Raw genomic sequence first — 1,187 nt, forward strand, 5'->3', positions numbered from 1 at the left:
TGGGATGGAGGGGTGGTCCACAGGGTTAGTGTGCACGGCGGTCTGGGATCGGGCCTGAATGTCAGACGGGTCGTGTGTCCGTCTGAAGCAAGTTGCTGCCTCCTGCTGCTCAAAGCTCAAACTGCCGCTACATGCTTCTGTTGGAGCCGATAATCAATAATCATCTGATCGGTGGTTAACAGAAACCAGACTCGGTAGAAGGGAAACTGAACAGGAAACGTTCATATTAGCAGATCTGAGCATTGATCGATTGCCAGTGTTCTGATAATCGATTGGTTTGAACAACAGCCATTGATTGATTGCAGCTTCTTCTGGTCTGAGCAGCTCCCTGTGCCACTGGGTTCTGGATCTCCTGTCCCCTAGAACCCAGGTGGTTCTGGCTGTGCAGACACATCCCCCAGAGGTCCCTGTACAAACCCCACCAACAGCACTGTGAAGGTGGATCAACAGAACCGGCGAGGAGACTGAGAACCTCACAGCGCTGCTGGACCAGAACCAAGCAACAGATGGTGGATTCTGAAGAATCCCACTCAGCAGCTTTCAGAACCTTGGAGGGAACATCTCTCAGGTTCTGTCAGAGGCCAAACAACACCTGAACACCAGGTAAAGAACGCAGCAGAACCTTCATCACCCCAGAAAGTCCTGCACTCAGTGGAGCTCAAAGCGCTCTGACGCTGCCTGCCGCCAACCTGCTGCCCACATGGCTGAGGTCAGAACCACAGGAGGAACCGGATCATGAAGAACCAACACAATGAGGAACATAATGGACAACAGAGAAGAACTTCTTCACTGCTGCAGAACCCTGAACCCATGTAGGTGTAAACACACAGACACTTTGGATTCTGTCCGTCATTATCCAGGGAGCCAGGCTTGGTAAGAACGTTAGTGAGAAAGTGGATAAAAACAGAACCAGAACCTGGAAATTCTACAACTCAGATTTAGATTATATTGTTCTAATAGGTTAATAATGTTCTAGGAGGTTAGTAATGTTCTGGGAGGTTCTAGTAGGTGAACAATGTTCTAGTAGGTTCTAGTAGGTGAACAATGTTCTAGTAGGTTAGTAATGTTCTAGTAGGTTCTAGTAGGTTAACAATGTTCTAGTACAGCGGTTCTCAACTGGTCTCACCCTGGGACCCACATGTTCCCGTGGTCATTAAGTCGCGACCCACTTTTATTTATAATTCAAT

The sequence above is a fragment of the Stegastes partitus genome, unplaced genomic scaffold (genome assembly GCF_000690725.1).
Source record: "Stegastes partitus isolate 25-593 unplaced genomic scaffold, Stegastes_partitus-1.0.2 Scaffold1744, whole genome shotgun sequence".
Lineage (NCBI taxonomy): Eukaryota > Metazoa > Chordata > Actinopteri > Pomacentridae > Stegastes > Stegastes partitus.